Genomic DNA, 13138 nt, shown 5'->3' with positions numbered 1-13138 from the left:
CTATAACCTTAACTTGCCAGTGTACGTTTCTGAATAAACCAGTCCCGCATGGCCTCATCCATCCAGTGCACCTCACCAGTTCAGTGAAAGAGTGTGTGTGTGTGTGTGTGTGTGTGTGTGTTGCCCTTTGATCTGTGAGTGATGGCAATGCATTATATGTTGAGTGTCTGTTAACAATGTCTCTATCTTTAAAGCACTTTTATACCGAGATCAAATGTTAAATCAACATGTTTCTTTCATCAGTGACTTATTCTCCTGGTTTGACATTTGGAACCTAATTTTAAAAATTGTGTGATTTGATAAACCATAATGTTTAGAGTACATTTCCTCCCTTCTTAAGAACTAACTACATATCAAAATAGCTATCTCGGTGTATTAATCTGTGTAAAGAAATGTTAGAAGTGTGACCAGATTGCATTTATAAATATTATTATAACACTACCATAAGTTGAATAAATAGCACAGCACATCAGCACTATTTAGAATGGCTCATTTATCAGTCCAGTCAAATACATTACTCAGAAACAATTTAGGACAGATTTTCAGGTCCTATAGAGATAATAAAAATAAACGGGATAAAAGTACCAATTTGAGCAGGGCAGTGGTGGCGCACGCCTTTAATCCCAGCACTCGGGAGGCAGAGGCAGGCGGATTTCTGCGTTTGAGGCCAGCCTGGTCTACAAAGAGAATTCCAGGACAGCCAGGGCTACACAGAAAAACCCTGTCTTGAAAAAAAAAAGTAAAAAAAGTACCAATTTGGGGAGTCTAGAATATTAAATGACAATGAGATGATATCATTATCAAATATGAATTATGGCACTTTGCCACACTGTTCAGTTACTTTTTTAAAAAGTTGCTAAGAGACAGTTTTGAAATAATGAAACCTTATTGTATAAAATCAGTAAACACACCCAGTTACTCCTCTTGAATTATATGGAGAGTTTATGGTGTTTCAGACACTATCTCATCTTGTCTTCAAGCCGTCATTGCTTAATGACTGCTCCTCTGTAATGGTCTTGAATTGCTGATTGAGGAGTTTACTATTTAGCCTTCTTTTCTCATATGAACTGTAAAGCTGTGTGCATTTGGGTACTGAATTTCCCTGTGATTCCACATCAGCTATCAAGTTCTGCAGGGCTGCTTATACTGTTTTCATGCTTGCAGCTGTGCAGGAGAAGTTTTGAATTGTTTTTTAGTTTATAAAATGTAATCACAGTAGGTTTCATGTGGACTTTAGCCCCTCCCGCAGTCTCCCAGTGTTGTAAAATACAGAGTTCCTCCTTAGGCTCAGATGCATCCCGTGGCGCCCTCCTTACTCTTGGTGCGCTGCTCTTGGTTCTCCTTGGGTCTCACGTGTCTGCTGAGTGCCTCTTTCCACAGCTAGAATAGGAACTTCTTATATTGCCCCTCCTAGTCATGTTGTCCAGAGTGGCCTCCCTCTGTTGCTCTCCAGTTGATGATACCGTATCACTGACACCTATTAGACTCTATAGTTGCCATTTTTATTGTGTAGTTCTTGTCTTCTCTGTTGAAATAGACATACAATGAAGACAAAGTGCCAAGTACTTTGACGAGAATTATTTAGATATTTGTAGAACAAATTAATAAATTGATGTTTTTTACTCTTCAACTTCAAAAATTAACCTCATAGAGATTCAGCTTTCATTTTAATTTGATTTGTGAATGTCTTAGTTAAAGTTGCCATTGCTGTGAACAGACACCATGGCCATGACAACTCTTATAAAGGGAAACATTTAACTGGGGCTGACTTACAGTTTCAGAGGTTTTAGTCTGTTATCACCATGGTAGAAAGCATGGGAGAGTGCAAGCAATCATGATGCTGGCAAGGAGCTCAGAGTTCTATACCTTGTTTCTCAGGCAGCAAAATGAGACTGTAGTCTACACTGGGCATAGCTTGAGTATATAAAACCTCAAAGCCCACCCGACAGTGACACACTTCCTCCAGCAAGGCCACACCTACTCCAAACCAGGCCACACCTCCTAGTAGTGCCACTCCCTATGGGCCAAGCATTCAAACGCATGAGTCTAAGGGGGCACAAACCTATTCAAACCACCACAATGAGAGAGCATTATATTCTGAGATTGACTTAAGGAAGGACCACACAATTCAGAGTTCTAAGTAGTTTCTACTCTGTTGTACTGCTCTGTTTCTCATAAGACATAATTCATTTTATTCTCATTCATAGCTAAAGTAATTTAAGTATTTTTTAAAAATCTATGCCATGTAGTTGGGAACTGGGTGGCTGTTACATTCTTTGTACATGTTTATCTTTAAAGCCTTCATTTACTATTTTTCCTCATATGTATTTTATGTGGTAACTGCTAGGGTTGTGCAACAGAACAAAGAAAATTTTCAGGGAAGCCACAACCAACAGGGTGTCTGGAATAAACCCTGTTCTTTACCATTTAGTTAGAATGCAAATGCAGCAGAGTTTAATCCAGACTTCATTATATTAATAAATAACTCACTGACTACATAATTGTAAACTGTCATGAAGCATGTAACATAGAACCAGAGTTCAAAATTAAGGTGTGGCTGACCCTAGAATTTTTTCTATTATATTTGGGGATTTTCTTACTTATAAAAAGTTAGAAGTTTATTTTACTCTTGTTTTATTTTTTTTAAATCTTTGAACTTATATTTTATGTCTATTGTATTATTACAGTCTTCATTTCTGCGTAAGGGTTACACATACATTTTGAAAAAAATGAGTATCTGCTTTTAATTATTGTTGAATACTTGAACATGGAAGTCAGTTGGAAATAACTTTTAAATTAAAAAGTGTATAACTAGATAGGCATGGTGGCACATATCTTTAATCCCAGCACTCAAGAGGTAGAAGAAGACAGAGCTTTTTGAGTTCAAGCCAGCCTGGTCTGCATAGTGAGTTCTAGGCTAGGCAAAGGCTACATAGTGAAATGCTGTCTCAAATAACAACCAAGAAAAGTATGTAACTAAAAACTAATTTCCTTCTTAGAAGCACACAGTTCACTGCTTCAGTAGCTCTCTAGGATTAGGAGAACTGAGTGAAGAGGAACAGATGTGATCAGCCGAATGACAGGAAATTGCTGAACACAGTTAAGTAGCCAGAGTCACCACAGACAACAGTTTCCTTTATTTTTGCCAAACACATAATTTGAAATGATTATGTGCTTATAAAAACACAGAATAAAGTGAGGTTTATAATCTGTTCTTATATATTCACAAATGTCTCAATGTTAAAAGTTGAATGTAATTTGATGTTATAAATTATTTTATAAACCAATGTATAAAATTAAGACAGCCTAGACTATTCTAATTTGACACAAGACTGACTCCTAGTTGATCTTCTACTAGAAGTCACGTCATGTAGTACATCTAATATGCTAAATGATTTTTTGAATTTTACTTAATAGACCTTCCTTTAAGTTAATAGACTGGAGTCCTGATTTAATAGTAACAGGGGATTTTACTTTATATAATATTTAAATGCTAATTAAAGGAAATAATTGTTAGAAAAAAATATAAGATCTGAACATGGGCCTTGATAACAATAAAGAGGTGGCTCAGGTCTCTTAACTTGCTGCTCTTGCCAAGGAGACCTGAATTTGGTTCCCATACCCACAACAGGTAACTCCTAATTGTCAGCCACTCCAGCTCTGGGACCTGCTGCCTTCTGGACTCCATGAGCACCTGCACTGAAAAGTACACAGACACACACAGACATACATAATTATAAATAAAACAAATCCTTTTAAAATAAAAAGTATGAATCTTTAAATCTTCTTGAAAAACACAAATGGTTTGGTTTGGATTGCCTGTTGATACCGTGGGGTTTACTGAGCTGTGCTCCGAGAGCACTACCCCCTTACAGGTTGAGTAGCTATATATAGGAAATCTTTGCAAATTTGTGGGTCAACAACTTCTGACCAGAAGTTAATTATCTGTTACTTTTTAAAATTGCAAATAGCTTTTTTTCATACAATATATTGTGATTGCAGTTTTCTCTTCCCCTTCTCCACCCAACTCCTCCCCACTTCCCCTCCCATCTGGATCTACCCCCTTACTGTCTCTCCTTAGAAAATAAGCAGGCATTAAGGAATAATGGTAAAATAAGGTACAGTACAATAAAACAAAAATAAATCAGAATAGGACAAAACAAACAAAAAGATAAAGAGCCAAAGAAGAAGCACAAGAAACACATAGATACAGAAGCATACATTAGTACATATAGGAATCCATAGATACAGAGACACATACATTAATACTTACTGGGATCCATAAAAACACAGTACCAGAAACCATAATACATATGCAAAGGAGAAAAAGAAATGCTGTAACATAACATTTAAGACAAAGGACCCTAAGAGGTGCTGTTGAGTTCATCTTGTGTTGGCCACTTACTGCTGGGCATGAGGCCTGTCATTGAAAGTAGTTTTAGAGAAAACTAACTTTTCATTAATAAGTGTCTATCAGTTAGAGACAGTTTCTGGGTTAAAGATGGGGGTGTGTGTTCACTTCTCCTTTCAGCTCTAGGACTCCTGCAAACCTGTGCAAGCCCTATGCATATTGCAGAAGTCTCGAGGAGTTCATATGTGGCCAGCCCTGATGTGTCTAGAAGACCTTGTTTCCTTGGTGTCCTTCATCCCCTCTGGCTCTTACAATCTTTCTAGTTTCTCTTCCACAGGGCTCCCTGAGCCATGAGGGGTGGAATGTGATTGGAGAGATCCCATTTAGAACTGAGTGTTCCAAATCTCTCACTTTCTGCACATGGTCTGGCTCTGGGTCTCTGTATTTGTTCCCATATGCTGCAGGAGGAAGCTTCTCTGATGATGACTAAGCAAAACATTGATCTCTGAATGCAGCAGAATGTCATTAGGAGTTACAGTATATCACACAATACACTCTTTTTGTCCACACATCTTTACTTGCAAATGTTCACTACATTGAGCTGGTTTGAGGCCCCTGGCTTCTGCTACACTGTCAATACTGGATTCTTACTCAGACTCCTCTCAGATATTCCCACTGCTTTGGATCTACAGAACCAGCCCCTTAACTCACTCCAGCAGATCATAGACGGGGTAGATGTTGGGGTGAGCCGACTCAGAGGCCTGGGCCTGGTCTGGGTGGTAGCTGAGTTGATCAGCTGGCCAGCTCTTGCAAACCTGGGTCACCAAGGCCAACTCTCCTGTGCTTCCCAAGAAAAGTGCAGGCCTGCTCTACAGCCAGTGAGGGGCAGGACCATCTCTGTGCAGCCTTTGGACATCAACATGGTCCCCGGCAGTAACCCAGACCAGGGATGTTCACATAGGCCACAGACAAACACAGATCCCTGCTGCTACATGGCCATGGACCTAGCCGTGGCCCCTAGTGGCAGCACTAGTAAGGACTTCACCATGGCCTTAGTGGCAGTGCAGGCTACTCACATCAGGCTGTTCCTCACCACCCTCAAGTCTCCAATCCTACCTCTCTTCATAGTTCTCTCTTCATAGTGGTTATTCCACTTCTTTCCCATCTCTCCATCACATACTTCCACATCATAATGGTGTCTGTGGTACAGGCCATATGGCAGTTGTCCACTATAGGTGTCTTCAGCCCACTCACGCCTCATGGTGACTAGCAGACCTCTCCAGGATAGGTAACTTAATGAGACACCGTATTAACATAAAAAGTGAAAATTATAAATTAAATCTTTAACTTAGTATTAAATACTTCATTTCAAACATTATTAATCTTGCAGCTTACCATTGAGCTCCAACACCAAAGAATACCGATAGCTTCTAATTGGAAAGTATGAAGTCTACCAATAATTATGCTATGGTTTTAACATTCTTGTAACTTAAGGAAATTCATCTGGCTTGGTTTTCCTGCTTCTTTGAGCCTGGGAAAGTTGTTCTATCTTTAGGGGGAAAGGAAAGATATCACTGCATAGTGATGATGGTAGTGATGATAGCATGTATTTAATTATTGTTATGTACCAGAATCTATGTGCTGAATTTTAGATTTATCAGAGCAGAATGAGAAATCAGTTATAGTACACAGATCTGTACAACTTGAACTTATTAGGGGATGAGCTATGCTTCGTTTAGGGATCAGCAGGAATGACTAGAGTTTTTAAGGTTGAATGAAGTTGAGATGTTAGAATGCCTAGAACATGATGGTGTGGCTTATAAAAGAAGGAAAGGGGAAGGCTCAGGCTTTAGCATTGCTATGGGAGAGAAATGTGAGCTGGACAAATGCCACAGTCTGGAGGCTGAGACAAAGGCACCACTGTCAAAGCCAGCCTGGGCTACCTGGTTTGGTCAAACCCATGAGAAAGGTGACTAGTGGAGATTCAACTGAGTAAATATTGAAAAATCATACTTGACAAATCTGGAGAATATTAAAATCCTAGGTGATGAACAAAATTCCCCCAGGGCAGTTTTTTAAACTTTATATATGTTCCCTTGAAATTATGTACAAAATTCTGTATGTGTATTCATATGTGTTTAATTTTCATTCTGTGAGATCTATGAGCAGAAGGTCCTAGGCCAGTGACTAAGAAGCACCCCTGAGGCGAACAATTAAGGAGAAAATTAATTAACATTGTCCAATTAAGGGTAATGCAGATCAAAGGTGATCTGCACAAAAGTGTTAATTAGTTCTGGGAGGGAAGGCTATGTATACAAAAAAAAAAAAAAAAAAAAAAAAAGGCAAGGGCTAGAGAGATGACTCAGGTGCTGAGTGCATGCTACTTTCTAGAGGCAGGGTGGTTCACAGTGGTGACTTGAGCCAGCTCCAGGGGATTCCATGCCCTCTTGTCACAGCAGGCACACATGTGACCTTCATACATACGCATGTAAATAAAAATAATAAAAAGGAATCTTTAAAACAAGCAAACAAACAAAACCCTTGGGGCCAGAAAGATGGTTCCCCAGTTAAGAGCACTCGCCGCTTTTGCAGAGAACCTGGGTTTTGTGTTCCTAGCACCTACCCAGCAGCTCAGTCAAATCTTAGCTCCAGAGGATCTGATACCCTCTTCTGGCCTCCATTGGCATACACACAGAAAATAAAAGTAAATCCTGGTTAAAAATTCCAAGATAGTGTACTAGACTGGGGATGGACCTTGGAAATGTTGTGTTAAAGAAGGAAGAGATGAAGGCCCAGACTACAACATGGTAGCTTCTTGTGAGAGCAAGTTAGTGAGAGCAAGTTAGTTAAAGAAATGGAGAAGGACCAAGTAAATCCAGAACCAACAGGGGAGGTAGTTTTGTTGGAGAACAGCTAAGTGTGGAGTGTAACTGAAAGGTCTTTATGGCTTTAGCCTGGGGGTAGGGGGTGCCCTTGACTTGAAAGCAATTTCAGTGAGGTGGGAAGCATAGAAACCACAAGGGAAGGCTGGGTAGAAGAGGAAGGTAGAAAAGACAGGTGGCCAGCGGCAACCCTGGTAGTGTAATAGCAACAAGAGTAAGTCAGCGTTGGAGTAATGCTTTTTGGTGGACTTTTATGTGTCAGAATCTAAACCAAGGTTTTTAAACAATCTTTTTATAACCTTGTAAGTATTCTCTTATGAATCTCCGTTTGGAGGAGGAAATGGAGAGTTGTAGAGATTGGGTTTTGCTCAGGATCACATGATCAGCAGCTGTAACAGGTTTTTAATTCTGTCAGCCTGGCTTCCCCTCATTTTTGAGAATGTGTTGGAGTGGGGTTGAGACAGGACTTCCTGTAGACAAGCCTGGTCTTGACCTTCCATCCTGATCCTCCTGACCCCACTTTCAAGAGCTGAAGTTAAAAGTAAAGGCCACCACACCATGCCTGAGCCCTCAGTTTTTGCCACAGTTATATTAAATATGAGAAATGTCTACAGCAAACTAAAGGAAAAGAGAGGTTCTGTAAAGTTTAAAGTGAGAGTAAATGTTCTTTTGTAAAAGTGAAGGAAAGACAATTATGGGCTTTTTTTTTTTCTTATAAAACACCAAAAAACTTCCAAACCAAAAAGTAACCTGTAGACAGAGGAGGGAAACCAAGATGGAAGACTTCCAATTATATCATGTCATCTAGCTTTAATATTGGCCTTACTAAGTATCAAGGGATTTAAACAGATTAAAACTAGAAAGAATTCATTTCTGATTCCTGAAAACGTACACAGCTGTGTTTCTCTCATTAGAAGTGTTCTGCACAAACTTTTTAATGAACTGTATTTAACTTTAGTGAGTGCAGGGTTGAAGCCCAATGCCTGTTCTGGCATGAGCTCTGTCACTGAGCTACATCCCCACACCTTTCTTTCAAGTGTTTTTGAAGCATAATAGTTAAAGACTCCATATTGTAGGACAGCGTTATCTCAAGATAAAAAAAAAAACTTCATAGAAATGTTAGCTTGTAAATTTCACTAATCATATTGTTAGTAGGAATATTAGTTCAGCTGTTTTGAGATTATTTGATGTTTAGGATAGAACAGTTACTTTAAGTTAATATTAAGAATCAAGGTCTTTTAGGAAAATTAATTTTTTAAAAAGTCAAATAGAAACTCGATAGTATTAAGCATACACCTTTAATCCCAACACTCAGGAGACAGAGGTAGGTGAATCTCTGAGTTTAAGGCCATTATCTTTACCAGAAATTCTTTATATTCTTAAGTGATCCTTTCATTTCCTTCAGAATTGTAGATGACTATTGTGTAGGCTATAAAGGCAAAGTGAAGTGTTGTAAGCCTGCAATTTCAGTTACTGATACTAACAAATGTAGAATAGATAAAATATCCATTTACACTTAAGGCCTGCAATGTGCAGAATAATAATGTGTAGAATAGTTGTAGGTTATAGTTACTCTCATTTTTTTACAGTATGAGTGGAAAGGCTAATAGTTATAGTAAATAATTATATTAAATGTGAGACATATGTAATACATACTTAATACAAATTGAATACATATTTAAAACATTGTCTACAACAAACTAAAGGAGAAGGGAGGGTCTATAAAGTTTAAAGTGAAAGTAAATGTTCTTAAGTAAAAAGCAGAGAAGAAAAGACAATTATGGGCTTTTTTTCTTAAAATAAAACAAGGCTTATTTTGTTTTAAAAGACTAAATTTTATGGTGTTTTGTATAGTGCTAAGTGTAGATATTATAATAGAGAAAAGCTTCATTTGTTTTCTCAAAATGCTCAGATGTACGGATATTTTCAAGGCACAGTGTGTTACTATTAAGGGTGTAGCATGTATACACTGGGATATTTATATATATGAGAATTACAGTGTTTCAGAGTGTGATGTCGGATAAGGAGTTGTTTTTTTTTTTTTTTTTTTGTGGTATTTTGAATGAGAATGGCCCCCATAGGCTCATATATTTGAATGTAATTTGGTTCCAAGTTGGTGGACTCTTTAAGAAAGATTAGGAGATGTGACCTTGTTGGAGGAGGAGTGTCACTCAGGGTAAAGTTGAGGTTTGGGGGGTTGTTTGTTTTCTTTTTTCTTTTTTTTTTTTTTTTTTTTTTTTAGAAATTTTCTTTATTTGCATTTCAAATATTATCCCCTTTCCTGGTTTTCCCTCCAAAAACCCCCTATCCTATCCCCCTCCCCCTGCTCACCAACTCACCCACTTCCACTTCCCTGTCCTGGCATTCCCCTACACTGAGGCATCAAGCCTTCTCAGGACCAAGTGCCTCTTCTCCCATTGATGTCCAACAAGGCTGCTATATATACAACTGGAGCCAAGGTTTGCTCCATGTATACTCTTTGGTTGATGGTTTAGTACCTGGGAGCTCTGCGGGTACTGGTTGGTTCATATTGTTGTTCCTCCTATGGGGCTGCAAGCTCCTTCAGCTCCTTTAGTCCCTTCTCTAGCTCCTTCATTGGGGACCCTGTGCTCAGTCCAAAGGTTGTCTGAGAGCATCTATCTCTCTATTTGTCAGGCATTGTCAGAGCCTCTCAGAAGGCAGCTCTATCAGGTTCCTGTCATCAAGCACTTGTTGGCATCCATAATAGTGTCTGAGTTTAGTGACTGTATGTGGGATGGATTCCCAAATGGGGCACTCTCTGGGATGGTCTTTCCTTCAGTCTCTGCTCCATACTTTGTCTCTGTATCTCCTCCCATGGGTATTTTGTTTCCCCTTCTAAGAAGGACCAGAGTATCCATACTTTGGTCTTCCTTCTTCTTGAGCTTCATGAGGTCTGTGAATTGTATCTTGGGTATTCTGAGCTTCTGGGCTAATATCCACTTATCAGTGAGGTATACCATGTGTGTTCTTTTGTGATTGGGTTACCTCACTCAGGATGATATTTTCTAGTTCCATCCATTTGCCTAAGAATTTCATGGATTAATTGTTTTTAATAGGTGAGTATTATTCCATTGTATAAATGTACCACATATTCTGTATCCATTCCTCTGTTGAGGGACATCTGGGTTCTTTTCCACCTTCTGGCTATTATAAATAAGGCTGCTATGAACATAGTGGAACATGTGTCCTTATTACATGTTGGAGCATCTTCTGGGTATATGCCCAGAAGTGGTATAGCTGGGTCTTCCGGTAGGACTATGTCCAATTTTCTGGGGAACCGCCAAACTAATTTCCAGAGTGGTTGTACCAGCTTGCAACCCCACCAGCTGTGGAGGAGTGGTCCTCTTTCTCCACATCCTCACCAGCATCTGTTGTCACCTGAGTTTTTGTTCTTAGCCATTCTGATGGGTGTGAGGTGGAATTTCAAGGTTGTTTTCATCTGCATTTCCCTGATAACTAAAGATGTTGAACATTTCTTGGCTATTCAGTATTTCTTAGTTGAGAATTCTTTGTTTAGCTCTGTACCCCATTTTTAATAGGGTTATTTGGTTCTCTGGAGTCCAACTTCTTAAGTTCTTTGTATATATTGGATATTAACCCTCTATTGGATGTAGGATTGGTAAAGATCTTTTCCCAATCTGTTGGTTGCCGTTTTGTCCTATTGACAGTGTCTTTTGCCTTAGAGAAGCTTTGCAATTTTATGAGGTCCCATTTGTCAATTCTTGATCTTAGAGCATAAACTATTAGTGTCTGTTCAGGAAATTTTCCACTGTGTCCATGTGCTCGAAGCTCTTCCCCACTTTCTTTTCTATTAGTTTCAGTGTATCTGGTTTTATGTGGAGGTCCTTGATCCACTTGAACTTGAGCTTTGTACAAAGAGATAAGAATGGATCCATTTGCATTCTTCTGCATGCTAACTGCAGTTGAACCATTTGTTTTGAAGCATTTGTTGAAAATGCTGTCATTTTTCCACTGGATGGTTTTAGCTCCTTTGTCAAAGATCAAGTGACCATATGTGTGTGGGTTCATTTCTGAATCTTCAATTCTATTTCATTGATCTACCTGCCTGTCACTGTACCAATACCATGCAGTTTTTATCACTATTGCTCTGTAGTACAGCTTGAGGTCCAGGATGCTGATTTCCCTGGAAGATCTTTTTTGTTGAGAATAGTTTTCACTATCCTGGGTTTTTTATTACCCCAGATGAATTTATAAATTGCTCTTTCTAACTCTTATGAAGAATTGAGTTGCAATTTTGATGGGGTTTGCATTGAATCTGTAGATTGCTTTCAGCAAGATGGCCATTTTTACTATATTAATCCTGCTGATCCACAAGCATGGGAGATCTTTCCATGTTCTGAGGCTTCAATTTCTTTCTTCAGAGACTTGAAGGCCCATACCTTAATATAGTAAGCAATTTTAATATAGTAAAAGCAATATACAGCAAACCACTAGCCAACATCAAACTGAATGGAAAGAAACTTGAAGCAATCCCACCAAAATCAGGGACTAGAGGAGGCTGCCCTCTCTCCCTATCTATTCAGTATAGTACTTGAAGTTCTAGCCAGAGCAATTAGACAGCAAAAGGAAGTCAAGGGGATACAAATTGGAAAGGAGGGAGTCAAACTATCACTCTTTGCAGGTGATATGATAGTCTACTTAAGTGACCCCAATAACTCACCAGAGAACTCCTACAACTGGTAAAAAATTTCAACAAATCTGCTAGATATAAAATTTACTCAAACAAATCAGTAGCCTTCCTATACTCAAAGGGTAAACAGGCTGAGAAAGAAATTAGAGAAATGACACCCTTTACAATAATCACAAACAATATAGTCTCTTGGTGTGACTCTAACCAAACAAGGGGTTAAGGTTTCAAAAGACCATATCAGGCCCAGTCTCCCTCTTTCTTCCATGAGCTTGTGGTTCAGATGTGTGAGCTCTCAACTGCTGTTCCAGCACCATGCTGGCCTGCTTGCTACCATGTTTTCTGACATAATGATCATGGACTAACCCTCTGAAATGTAAGCAAGTTCCCAATTAAATGCTTTCTTTTATACATTGTCTTGATTGTAATCACAGTAAAATGGAACAGTAACTAAGACTCAGAGAAGAGAGATTTTCTTTACCTAAAATGATACAAGACTACTAAGGGTAAAGTGACACTTGAGCAAGATTCTGAAAGGATGGTTAGGGTTTCAGTAAGCGTCTATAAGAGATAATAAAATAGTCCCAGATTATGGTACCAGATCAAATCATTGACTTTCCTGAACTGTACTTATCTTCAGCTTTGATATTCATAATATTGGAATTACCAAACATTATCATAGAGGTTTTTAGGATATGAAATAGTATGGCATCAACATACTTTGTAAACTGTGAACTCTTTTTAATTTAATTTATTTATTTATTATATATAAGTACACTGTAGCTTCACACACCCCAGAAGAGGGCATTCTATCTCATTACGGAGGGTAGAGAGCCACCATGTGGTTGCTGGGAATTGAACTCAGGACCTCTAGAAGAGCAGTCAGTGCTCTTAACCACTGAGCCATCTCTCCAGCCCCTAACTGTGAGGTCTTAAATGAATTCTAAAAAGAAATAATCATAGGGCAGAGAAATGTGTGAATGTTATCACTGTGCTGGCTACTTTATGTCACCTTGACACAGCAAGAGTCAAGGAGCCTCAGAAAAGAAAGGAGCCTCAATTGAGAAAATGACTCTATAAGACCCGACTAATGCATTAGTGATATGGGAGGGACCAGCCCATTGTGGATGGTGCCATCTCTGGGCTGGTGATCCTGGGAAGCAGGCTGAGTGAGCCATGATGAGCAAGCCAGTAAGCAGCACTCCTCCATGGCTTCTGCATCAGCTTCTGCCTACT

At 39.0% G+C, this 13138-nt stretch overlaps 1 protein-coding gene across 5 annotated transcripts in view; it reads left to right on the top strand.

Annotated features, from left to right (window-relative positions):
- The window catches only part of Sik2 (salt inducible kinase 2), a 119489-nt gene that overhangs the window by 59532 nt on the left and 46819 nt on the right, over positions 1-13138 (top strand). The gene's annotated exons all lie outside the window — the stretch shown is intronic.

The sequence above is a fragment of the Mus musculus genome, chromosome 9 (assembly GCF_000001635.26).
Source record: "Mus musculus strain C57BL/6J chromosome 9, GRCm38.p6 C57BL/6J".
Taxonomy (NCBI): Eukaryota; Metazoa; Chordata; class Mammalia; order Rodentia; family Muridae; genus Mus; species Mus musculus.
This window is presented reverse-complemented; position numbering and strand designations above follow the sequence as displayed.